Below are 13574 nucleotides of genomic sequence, written 5' to 3'. Positions count from 1 at the left end.
TATAATTTTATTAAAAAATATTGAATTTTTTAAATTTGAAACTTATTATTTATCTATTATCAGAAATTTGCCAATAAATTAAACGATTTTATTTGATTTCATAGTAAGTATAATTTGTCTGTTATTGCGGTTTGTTTAAAAGTCTATGAAAAAGTTACATTATTATCACAAGATCTTAAATGCGATGATGCTTAAAGATCATTAGTACATCTAGTTTTTAAACCGACATGAGTGAATAGTCGATGTGATAATGGATGAATTAAACCGGGAAGAAGCAACGCCTCAATTCCAAAAGGTAATCGATGTAAAGTGTCGAATTCGAAAGCAAAGAGAATGAAAACCTTAGTCTGCACTTTTGATGTCGGTTGCACCTCGCTCTATCCACCGCAGCGAATTTGAGCAACTCGCGCGGCAGACAGAAACGAAATAGCTATAACGCGACATCAGTGATAGGTAAAAGTGGAAAAGAGTAACATAGAAAGGGAGGGGGGAGGTGACGAGAAATACGGGGATGAAAAATGTTATAGGATAACTCCGGTCGAGCAACGAGGACGGGCCATCGTGTCGCCCCGCCCATCGTCCCGCCCATACCAGTGGTGGTTGCCGATAAGCTTTCTACGCTCCCTCACTCTTCATCCTTCGCGGCGCAGCTGGGACCTTCTCGTTGGCGAAGCAACGCACACACGTCATCTTCACCAGCGGCGAACGGCATTTTCAATCGTCGCCTCGGGATCGCCGTCGTGATCCATGCTATACCACAATCCATCCTATCAGAAATCGTCGGATTCATCGAACTGCTATCGGGAATATTTCTGCAAGTGAACTAAGTCGTGTTTTGAATGTGACATTAACCAGAAATGTGAATTGTTTTGAGATTAGAAACTTTTAAATAAAATTTAATGAATTGAACAGAATCAGTTTTGTGATCAATTAGTACCAAAAATATTTCGGTGCACAAAGATTGATTTCAACAATAATAATGTTTAAGCAATATCATTGCTGATAAAGAATATGATTCTTTCAGATTACTATTAATTATTTTGTCAGAAAAAAATTCTTTAGATTTATGTTTCGATGATTACGAGCAAATTAAAAATGGAACGGAAGAACTAGTTCAACGAATATGTGGGATTTTGTTGGTGATTATAAATACGGGATCCGTGAAACAATTAAAGGATTAAAACAAACGGAAGTCGACGATGACATCGGACAATGGGAATATATACGCCACCATTACATAAAGTTAATTATTGAAGTGTCAAGCATCGAACCGTCGTGGAAAATTCATTTTTGTAATAAAGATGAAGTCCTTTGAACTCGACGACGTCGATTTGGGTCGCAATAAATGTGATTTGAAATTATTCGTGATAAATTAAAATAATTGTTAAGAACTGTACCTCGCGATTAATGGAAATGAATTTGGTTCAAATCATGAAGCATGCTCGATAATTAATCGGAAGTCGGGTGAAAGTGACAGTTAATAGAAGAAAAAATTGTGTTATGAGCTGTTGGAGTCAATTAAACGGCGATATCTTCATAATTTCTGTACGTATTAAAGTTATATATAAAAGAAGCTATTATCTACTAACTTTTATCCATTAAATCTTTTATTATTAACATAAAATTGTCAATAAATTATAATAGTCAATCAGTTCTATATTTTCTATGTTGCTCGTTTTTCTCAAGTAGTACTAAAAGCATTTCCTAAGTAGTAACATAAAAGTTTATTAATAACTTTGCAAAATATTAATAGTTTTTTACCATATAAACTTGTTCAGCAAAATTTTGTTACACTAAATCAATTTATAAGATTAACTTAAGTTACAAATTATTTAGAATTAATAATTAATCGAAACAAATTTAAATTTTGTTTTTATTTAAAAATTTTTCATTATTTGTTTATAATACTTATAATGTTTATTTTACTATTGCTTGAACAAGTAATTGTATATGTGTACAATAACTCATAAAATTGATGAAATGTAGTTTAGAACTACTTATGATAAATTGATTCAAAGAAAACAATCGACAAAAACAATCTTTATATAAATATTAATGTAACATAGTAAATACTTATGATTATACGGCTACTTTGTTTACGAATTTTCAAAAAATTTGGAATAATACGATTTGATTAGTTTCATCATAAATTACTGTATATTAATATAACTGTATATTAATATTTGTAAATAAATAAATTTACTTATTTATAAAAAAGGATATACACACACGTATATGTAATTTATAATATAAGAAATAACAAGTAAATTGCACACATTAAACGTTTTACAACATATAATAATAGAAAAACTTTTATTATTATTATTATTATTATTATTATTATTATTATTATTATTATTATTATTATTATTATTATTATTAATGTAGTCCTTATAGTCACCAGTCAAGGTTATAAATAATTAAAACTTAGTAGTCAACGAACTGGTCAATTTATTATTATTAAAATAGCACGTTTCGACCTTAGTTTAGGTCCCCAAGTGCGAAATCCGAAAAATTCAAATTTTCAGGAAAACACGAAAGTAATCTCTTGGTAGTTAGTAAGCATCGCATCGAACAAGTAAAGTTTAAGGAAAAATAAATGCTATAAGAAGTTATTTTATAATGTATGTGCAGTAACTATTGCAGATATTAATTACAGAGTATAACAATATGAACGTTGTTTGCCAATGAGTGTAAAGGACAACAAATGTAGTTAGTAATTTCGACCTGACTGGCCTTGAATATATTTAATTAATTAGTGCACAACGTTTCGACCGTAGGTTTCAGTCTTTTTCAAGTGCGTGAGTACATGGAATAAAATAAGAGACACATTGTATAGCATTGCTACCTTTCAATGTCAGAATGTTTTAGATACGTTGATGACATTTTTGCTATTGTACTCACATCTGCCTTTAATGATATGCTTACTGTTTTTAATAATTATCATCCTCGTTTGCAGTTTACATACGAAATAGAGAACGACTGGGCCTTAAGCTTCCTAGACACCATTGTTATACGAGTAATAAACTTATTACAAACTGGTATCGCAAACCTACGTTTTCTGGTCGATACATGTATTTTTTATCTAACCATCTAACTATCAATAATCTTGTTGACAGAGCTATCTTGCTTGCGGATAAACGTTTTCATACTAAAAATATTAACGAAGTTAAAAGAATATTAATCAACAATAATTATCCTACCAATATGATTGAAAATCATGTCAGTTATTAAATCCATTAATAACCGTCATATACTAATAATACATCGGAATTAGCTAATCTAAAACAGTTTGTTATCATTCCGTAAAATTTTTTTCTATTTCTAAGAAGCTTGACTGCGTTATAAAACGAGGCATAGATCCATTGGAACATTTGAATCAAACACAACTTGTTTACAAAATTCAATGCGATCAATGTGACGCAGTATATATCGGACAAACTAAGAGACATTTGGCTACACGTGTCAAAGAGCATCAACGAGATGTAATAAAAGATCCTAGTAACCACTCTGTTATTAGCCAACACCGCATATCGAGTGGTCATGATTTCAAATGGTCTCAACCGATTATACTCCACCAAGAATGCGTTACAAGGAAGTGAGAGATTGCGGAAACCTTTTTTATTAAGAAGCATAAATGTACTATTAATTTACAAAAAAAACATCGAAAACTTCATTTGTATTTATTACAAAATCATCAAAGCGACATAATAATTTCGCAGTAATGTGATTTTATTCGATGTTCTGTATTATTTCTGTATTGTTTATTTAATACCGTTTGACTCGTCATCACGTTTAGTCGAGTACACGATCTCGAGCAAAACAGACGCATAAGTTTTTACTTATTTAAGAATCTACTTTATATCATATATTTCAATTTATATTTGTGACCACATTTTTGTTTTGTAAGTAATTATTGTTAGTACACATCCTTTTAATTATTACAATTTTCTGTATGATTATGTGTTCACATATTTATAATTTTTATAATTTTTTACATTTTGATTTTTATGAATTTCTGTATAATCTCTAAGTTACATATTCGCGTGTTGTCTTCGGTTTTCAGACGATATATCTGAAAACATGTCTTAACTCAAAAAATGTGTACAAAGCCATTTTATTCCATGTACTCACGCACTTGAAAAGGACCGAAACCTACGGTCGAAACATTGTGCACTAATTAATTAAATATATTCAAAGCCAGTCAGGTCAAAATTAATAATTACATTTGTTGTTAGTTACGGAGATCTCATATATTTCAATTTTTTAACGACTTAATTTATTATAAACAACAAAAATAAATTGTCTATGAGAGAGTTTCTAAATGCGTATCACTTAAATTATTTTTGATTATATTTTACGTTTGATTATTTTTATTTTGGATTATTTTTATATGCAAATAAATGTTGAAAATTGTAGCTTCATATTTAATACATCTATTATTATATGTTAAACGTTTTATTAGTAACAAATTAATATGTTATAAACTTTTCTGTAACATATATATTGCAAAAGGTACGCTTTAGAAACTGGTCATCTAAGTTATACTTTTTTTGAATGTATTGAATTTATGAATAAAAATAATTAAAATAATTAAAAATATAAAATTAATTTTAAAAAATCATTAACTAATACTTATTTTATTTTAAATTTAACAAACAAAAGGTTTAAATATTTAAAAATTCAACGCGATTCGAAGATAGTCCTCTTGCCAAAAGGCTTGAGCTTTGATTGTGTAAAATAAAGAATAATATAATATTAATTATGTGTGCCTAACAATGAGAATGCATAGATATACATATAAACATGTATTCGTAAATCATACCGGTACAAAATACAGAAACTTTTATAGTAGTACAATTTGGGAAACTTGATAAATTTTAAAAAGATATCGATGTAATTTTTACAATAAATTTTAAATTTATATGTGCTATAGGTATTTTATAATAGCCTTCCTTTTTAGAAAAATATAAAATTTCAGTATAAAACTGCATGATTACATTATTACCAGCTTATAAAATAAAAAATTTACATCAGTTATATCTGATTTTCTAAAATACTGATTTCTAAATAGAGCATACAAAACAAAATGTAACATGTTAATTTTTTGTCTATATTCTTTCTTATTTCTCACTTACTTTATATTTTGATTACTAAATGTTACTTATATTAAGTGAAATTAAAAAATATTGAAAAAGTACGATATAGGTAACCGCGCTATACGCATTTAGTAATTCTTCTCTCTAATAAAAGGAATATCAATTCACATGTCTTGTTTTTAAATATATGTTTTTGTATGTTTTAAACAAGAATTAAAAATAACATCCTAGAAACAGAAATACAAACTAAAAAGTGTCTGCTATTAGATGATATAGCAGTTTTTATACTATTTTTTCGAATTTTGCTATCAAGTTTACGTATTATAAAGTAAGCAAAAATGAGCATATGAAATAAAATGACCACAACAATATAGCAGGTAATAATATATATTTCCCTCTTTTTATAAGGTGAACAGTTCAATTATTGGCAAAATAAGAGTAATTTTGTATATTTTTGACTGATAGCAATTTAAAATGTTTTTTACTTTCTTGTAGGATTAAATAACCACGATAAATGTACTAATTTATTTTTTGTTAACTCTTTGCGGTATAATGCCCAGTATATCTGAACACCTTTTTTTCTTTTGTTTTTTACAATGTTTGCAGTTTAATAAAAGTAAATATAATTTCACATTTTTCATATTATTTTACATGCTTTTACGGTTTTTATAACCAATTATTCATATCTAATTATTTCTAAGCAAAACTGAAAAAGAATTTTCAAAGAATGTGGTTTCTTAAAAAATATGTAAGAGTAGAAACTAAACATTTTATCAAATATTCTTTATATTTCAAAATATAATGTGGATTTTTTTCAAAACTTTTCAGGTGACTTTTTAATAAATAAATAACTTATTTATTGTGAAGATAAAATTAAAAACTGTAGACTTGTATCCGAACTATGGGATTCTTTTTAAAAGACAAAAATTTTCAAGGATAAAATTGGTCGCAGTGTTGTGAGACGGACCGGTTTTTTCTTGCGTGTGTCATAAACATAGCATCAACAAAGTATCGTTAGGGATTAAAAGGTGTACCATTTTTCACTCGTATTCATAATTTTGTAAGTTTTCATAATTTTGTTTTAACATAAAATTAACAATCTGAAAAGCCTTTATATCGTGTAAGTATCTGATTTACATTCAAAATTTTTGAAGTCTGACTTCAAATCTGTAATTAGGGGGGGGGGGGACTCGAAAAAACATAGACATATAAAATTTCATAGAAATCCGTCAAGTAAAAAAAATGTGTCGTTTAAATAGTTGCCAAAATTATTTCCTTGCCTTGTAAATAATATTTTATACAATTTTAATATTTCTTTGGTCATATTTCTAACAATCGAGTAACCGTGTTATTGGCAGTTTATATCTGATTAATAATGAATTATAAATTACAGTTAATCTAATAAAATAATTAACAAAAACAATTAATTTAAAACTAAATTACAAATAAATAAACAAACCCTATTTGATTCAATTATATATTGAATTATATAAGAAGAAAATAAATAAAAAGTAAATTAATCAATTTTTTGTTTCTTCTAAGATAAAGATGATTGTTTATATCGATCTACAGTCAATATAGACAATCTTAGTGTTTAGACAGCCGATATACGTCATGGTGCTGAATATTTTTCTGTGAATTTAATATTTTTAGCTTATATGTGTTTCAAGGCTGACAAAATGTCGGTACACGGTTTATATAAGGTGGAAATATTAAGTTCATAGATTATATTATTATTAAATTATTATTCAGCAAAGATTCACTACATTACTAATATACACTGCAATCTCATCTTTATCTTTATGTTTAATATTTTGTCAGTTGAATATGACTTTTAAAAAACTAACTAATCACATATATATACCCAGATAGCACACAGCCGTCCTCAGGACGTCCAGGACGGACTTCGTGGATATCCTGAGGACGTCCTGATTTTATTTCGGCACGTTCTCAGGACATCCTGAGGAATAGCAAACGAGCGTCACTTTTTATTCCTCAGGACATCCTGACGTCCTGAGGATACCATAGGATTTCCTCAGAATATCCTCAGGAATAGCAAACAATGACCACTTTTTGTCAGATTTTTTAGATTTTTTTAAAGGATTTTTTATAAATGTATCGATTTTTTATAAAACTTGAAACGTTTCTCAGAAAAATTTAAAAAATAAAAAATTCTGATTAATTAAAAAAATTTTTTAATATTTATAAGTATTTTTAAGAGTTTTTGAGAATTGAAAAAGCTTTAACAAAAATTAAAAGTTCAAATTATTTCTACGATAATTTTGTAAGAGGGAGAAAACTATACATAATTCAGCCAAATGACAGTCGTACCTGTTAAAGCATGTTTAATTTCTGTACCCGAGAAAACGGTCACACATCCAAGTGTCAACCATCACCGACGTTGCTTGACTTCGAAGACCATACGCATCCTAACGCTTCGTGATAATTCATGAGTACTTCTTGTTTATGCATACATATTTCTTATAGATTATTACAATAGATGTTGTCAGAAGGATGAAACATATATAGTTAAATTATATTTTTATAAATAAATATAGTTTTACAATTTTTTAAAATTATTTTTACATATGCGCGCGAAATAGCATGTGGAATAATTTATTTAAAAAACTGTTTTTGCTTTGTTCGTAAAATAAAATAAAAAATTATTTAATGTCATTTTTTATAATTTTTTAACATTGTTAATATGCCACATTGTTTTAATAAGTGTAAACATTTAATCTGACTTTGAAGTCGACATTTTTACACATTTGATTTTGCAATACATTCTAGAAATACGATATTTGTACAATTCAAAAATTTCTCACTTACTATATTAATTTACCGTTTTTTACAATTATTTTTTAAAAAATTAATATACATCCAAGATGTCCCTGAATACTATTTTAGGATATCTTGAGGACTTTCGTAGGATGTCCTGAGGATTTTTCGTACGATGTCTTAAGAACTATCTGGACATCCTGAGGACTGTCTTAGGACGTCCTGAGGACTGTCTTAGGATGTCCTGAGGAATTTGAAAATCATATTCTCAGAACATTCTGTGCTATCTAAAATGTCTGGTATTTATACAGTTATCATATTTAAGTTTATCTTCAGACATTTGTAGCTAATGAAACTCTTTATACAATATTTTAAGAATAACGTTTTTAGCTAGAATACATATATTCTTAGGATATCCCAAGGATGTCTTCAAGGCATGAGTAGAATTTTAATTTGTATTAATATTATTACAGAATCTAACATTCTAAACTTATTTACTTTAAAAGTCAAATTTATATACTTAAAATATTTATATAAAATATTTACAACTATTATATCCTGATCCCAGGACATCACGTGACATATTCAGGATAATCCTGAGGACGTTCTGTGCTATCTGGGTATATATATACAGGGTGTCCCAAACATGTGGGTCAACACTTGTAAAAAGGTACAAGGAATCGAAATGAACATAAAAATCCAATATTGTCTTGGGTTAGGTCCACCAATAATCGAGATATTAACGTATGGAATCTGCAAATAATCTAATTAATTTCTATTGTAATTGTGAACAGTAAATTAATGAAAGCTTATCATACATTCACGATAGATTTTTTCTTTCATCTTACGGTTCGAGCGGATCGAGCTCTTTTCTCGGCGTGCTCTCATTTGCATAATTTGAAAAATTAATACCTCGATTATTGGTGGTCCTAACCCAAAACCTGAGACAATATTGGACTTTTATGTTCATCTCGGTTCCTTCTATCTTTTTACAAGCGTTGACCCACATGTTTTGGGACACTTTGTATATGTATATATAACAATTAAGTATTTAGCTTACCTTTACGTTCATAGGTTTCACTTTTGAAACTTATCCTTATGAAACTTATGAATTTGAAACTTATGAAAGATGTAATAAGAAAATAAGTATGATAAGTAATTATATATAAATTAACATACAGCGAAAAAGTTAAAGTATTATTTTAATCTTTGTTTATTTTCGATTTCGTATTTGTAACTTAAACAATGCAAAGTTCAAAATTATAGACCTATATACATCTTTAAAATAGAATAGATCCTTAATCTAATTTTGGATTTTGCGTTGTTTGAAAATACTATTGACAGTATTAGGAAAGATAGCAAAACTATAAATGTATTACTGACATCAATAATTATATTATAACTATACATAATTTATTTAACATTTTGTTAATTTTAAGTTTAGATTAATAAATAAAACAATTTTAATTGACAACTAATTTTAACTTAAAATTATTCATTTCTGTATCTGTCTTTTCTCAAATTTTTTACAGTAGAAAACATGTTTTGCTTTATTGACCAAAATATTGACGGAATAACTTAATTAAACTGTTTTATTGAAGATATTCAATTTTTTTCTAGTCTAGTAAAAAACGCCATTAGAAATAGACGAAAATCATGACTTTTACAGTTGAAGTTTTTTAATTAGAAAAATTTAAAGGTTTTATTTTCAAAGTATTATAACAATTAATAATTAGGCTTCTTAAGAATTCAAGTAAAATTGAATACAATTCTATGCAATATAATTTATATAAAAAAAGCTGTTAACTACTAACCCACCAAACACCAAGTTATATGTAACGTACCTGTTAGTTGTAATTTTCCACTCAACAATGTAATTGTAATATAACACGTGTGTTATATTGCAATTATATTATTGAGTGGGAAATTACAACTAACAAGCACGTTACATGTAACTTTGTGTTTGCTGGGAACATATGTCTCCTAAAGTAACTTTATGGATAAATCTCCTAACGTCTTTTGTTCTTTTCTATAATATATAATTTTTACTACCTTATTATAGTTTGTTTTATTGATAATTTTTGTTATACTCCAATTTTATATTTAAAATTGTATTGTGAGAAAAAAAAGTTTAAGGATATGCCACAAACATGTCAAATAATCTAATATTTTAATAATATTATTTAAACTATATATACAATTTGCAAAAAAATCATATTTTATCTTGTTTATCATGAATTTATACACCTTTTAGTACATTTTATAAAAAAAAGACATAAATGTATGAATTATGAATTCTTACTTCTTTAATTATCTAAACAAATCATGTTTTTACTAGTATTAGTATTAATAAAATACAAAGTTTAGTTTCTGAAAAATAAGGTAGTGTGTCTTTAAAAAATTTGTGGGTATTGGAGATATTTCCGTAATAATTAAATGTTTAAAGTTTATTTATTGAAACATTAAAAAGTTAGAAGATGAAAAGGAGAAGAAACAAATAATTTTAAGTTTAAAGAGAGAGAGAGAGAGAGAGAGAGAGAGAGAGAGAGAGAAAATAGAAAAAATATTATAAAATCACTAAATTCTGTAGATACTATAAATAATTAAAATTTCTCTCTCTCTCTCTCTCTTATTTTCTCTTTGATTACACTAGGGAACATTTTTATACTTTTTCTATGAGAATGGAAAATGACTAGGAGTTTTTAATAAATTTTTTCATACTAAACACGAATCTAGTTTTAAAAATTGTGTATCATTTTAGGTTTTTAAAAAAATTAAAGTCATAGTGTAAAAAAAAGAGAATACCTTTGAGAATTTATAGGAAGAACCCTATGTGTTAAAGACTTCCAAAAGGTAAAGCTGAAATTTTGGATTTAAAGCTTTCGTGGCCGTTGATGTTGCTTCCAATAGAAAGGGCTTCTGGATACATGCCGCGTTGTGATACAGCATTGCACCGACGTTTTGCAAACGTTGCATTTTGTATCATCAGGACTAGGAACTTCGATACTAAGCTCTCTTGGATTGTGACCGTCTTTATATATATATATATATGTGTGTATATATACATATATATATGAAGCTTAAGTTGTGTATTTTTACGTGCATTTTTTATAAATTTGTTCACGTTAATTGTTAAAACATTGTCAGCGTTTTTTCTGTGGTTCTGCGTATTCTACTCGCATATTAGACACAATGTCCACTAAATAGCGAAGGATTTTATTCATTTTAAAGTTATGTAAAAAGTAAAAAGGGATACATTTTAAAACCAAAAAGATAAAAAATAAAAATAGAAGTGTAGTGCCTCTTATCTTGACCGCTTCCACTTGATGCATTCTAGAGAACAGAATCATCAATTCTGTACGTAAATGATCAGCTTTGCACGAATTTAAAATTATTTAACTTTAATTTTTGAATCTTTTTATTTATTGAAAATAATAAAAACAATTTAATGCAATAGAAACGAAAAACGCTAACAGTGTTTTAACGGTAAATGTAAACAAATTTATAAAGAACGCACGTAAAAGCATACAATTTAAGATTTATTTTCAGATTTTTTAAGTATTTAACGTATAGGTTGTTCCGTAATAAATTCATTCACAAAATTGATGTCCCCTAGTGTTATTATTAAGTTATTTTGCAATTTTTATTTGTACTTATTATACAATATAATTAAAAAAGAATTGAAGGATTCTTGGTTTAATTGAAAAAGACGAGATTTTATAATTATATATACGTGCTAAACAGCTTTTTTTTCAAAATACAGTGTTGAATACAGTGTTAAAATACAGTATCAAAGTTGAGAAGGAAAAGAGAAATTTCGAAAACACTTAGAGGTATTTTATTCAAATTTATTGTCTGCACTTTTCAGTTTCGGTGAAATATCTTTACATCTGCCAGGATGTACTATTAACTTAATTTGTTTATCTACACACACACACACACGCACACACACACGCACGCACACACACAACACACATACACAGTAGTCAATAGTGAATAACTAATTTCATTAAATTTGATATTAATAATAAAATATTTTATTTTTTAACATTAGTAACTTAAAAAAATTTAAATGAATCTTTCAAATTATTCAAAAATTTAATAAATCATACGATAATCTGTTCTTTCATCCTTCCATAATGATTCAGACGTTCATACATGCGACTTGTACCGACAATAAAAATAACATTTAGCATTTGAAAGCACTTGGGACTATTCTCGTGATACAATAACAATACCCAAAACACGCGTGCATTACGCAACATAAACAACTGTATGTCGAAGTAGAATAACGGCGTGAGTAAGTGCCACTGGAAATTAACGAACAATTAGTTCACCCCTTCCATGTTTTATAAACACAACGTTCACGTCATCGACAACCATTATTTTCGAGGATTCTTTCGTTCGCTCGTAACCAACTTACATGCTACTACCTAAATACCACGTATCCAAAGCTTCCGTGAATTCGAGCGAGTACTTATGGCCTTCGAGCACCACACGGCACGAAAGCGGGGTCTGCGAAGGGCGTTTCGTTGTGTTTAAAAGCGCGGAGAGGCGTGGAGGGTAGGAAGGGCAAGCCAAGGTGGCTTTGGTGTTGCAGCCTCTTCAAACCTCGTGCAAACACTCCTGGAGTGTTCGCCTGGTACGGCGATTAATATCCCAATAAGGCCTCGTTCACAGAGTTCACTCGAGCACGCGCAGCTTCGTTGTTTATTCATTGTATCGCCGAATACTCTTTTTTGTAATATAAGCCGTTTCGATAATCGCTGCGTTCTGTCGATTCTTTAGATTAAGAATTGACAATTAGAATAGCTATATTGATTACATAACGTTGCGAGCAAGGCAATGTAACTTCATGCAGCAATATTAAAAAATTAAAATATATATTATTCAATGGAAAACAAAAATGTTGATAAGGAACGATTATTTTTTATTCATCTGTATAACAATCTGTGCTGTATCATTTTCATAATTTTTTTTTATTACATTTTTACAATTTTTCTTTTTCTTTTAACATTTGGTTTGGATGTTTACTTTGCTCATTTCTAATTAAAAAAAAAAAAAAATATTTTAACCATATTTTGTGTAGTATAACAATTTTGTTTAATTGTTTAGCAATCTTTAAAGTAGTCTTGTTTTTAAGCCAGTATTCATTAAAGTTTATTCAAAAATCTTAAGTAATATTTTAAAACATTAATATAGATTAGATTGCTAATACGGCTCTGCGATTAATTGATGACGGGACAGTACTTAAGATGTTCTTAAATATAAAAATCAACTGAATAAATATCAGGTATATTTTGTTTGTATAAATTTAATGCAATTTTCTTTTCTAATGGTTTTTTTCTATCTCACTTTGAAATTACTTATCGAAACAAGTTAAAATTTAATTTAAATGTTAAAAAAGAATGTATGGAGTGGGTTTCAGTTGCCTACATTCCCAGTTGCCTACAGCTTCGTTTGCACACACGAAAATAATTAAGGTTCAAAAGTACGATTGCACATGATATTATTTCACTCATACACATTGCACACATCATATTAATACGTTCATACACATTGCACGCATGACATTATTTCACTCATACACATTGCACACATGATATTATTTCGCTTATACACATTGCGCACATGACATTAACACGTTTATACACATTGCACACATGATATTAATATGTTTATACACATCGCACACAT

General features: G+C 28.1%; 1 protein-coding gene across 1 annotated transcript in view; it reads left to right on the top strand.

The window, feature by feature from the left end:
- The first annotated feature begins 610 nt into the window (after positions 1 to 610).
- LOC105831396 (fez family zinc finger protein erm) overlaps positions 611 to 13574 on the top strand; it is a 119835-nt gene continuing 106871 nt past the window's right edge. Inside the window, exon 1 of the mRNA XM_012671482.3 lies at positions 611 to 1545. The gene's annotated coding sequence lies outside the window, so the exon portion shown is untranslated. The remainder of the gene's footprint in view (positions 1546 to 13574) is intronic.

This window comes from Monomorium pharaonis, chromosome 4 (assembly GCF_013373865.1).
Source record: "Monomorium pharaonis isolate MP-MQ-018 chromosome 4, ASM1337386v2, whole genome shotgun sequence".
NCBI classification, from domain to species: Eukaryota; Metazoa; Arthropoda; class Insecta; order Hymenoptera; family Formicidae; genus Monomorium; species Monomorium pharaonis.
This window is presented reverse-complemented; position numbering and strand designations above follow the sequence as displayed.